We start from the raw sequence: 302 nt of genomic DNA on the forward strand, positions 1-302 counted from the left end.
CAGGAATCGGCCAATCAGAATTGGGTGCGATGATGTCACAGATGATCTCACAGTTGCAAGTTGTTGTTTTGCAGGTAAATGTGAAAACTCAGCTCCTAAATGGCTTAGAATTAAAATCCGTCTTTCGTTTCAGTGATTAATCCGCGAAAAATGGGTTTAACGAGCTGTTACTACAGCTGTTCCTACAGATGTTACCACATTTGTACAGATTCTGAATGCAAAGCTCTGCCGTAGCCTTGCAAAATTCGACCCAGAATGCAGTGCGTTGTAGCGTCAGATGTAAAAGTAGTAGTCCTGTGATA

This window comes from Perca fluviatilis, chromosome 14 (genome assembly GCF_010015445.1).
Source record: "Perca fluviatilis chromosome 14, GENO_Pfluv_1.0, whole genome shotgun sequence".
Classification (NCBI taxonomy): domain Eukaryota; kingdom Metazoa; phylum Chordata; class Actinopteri; order Perciformes; family Percidae; genus Perca; species Perca fluviatilis.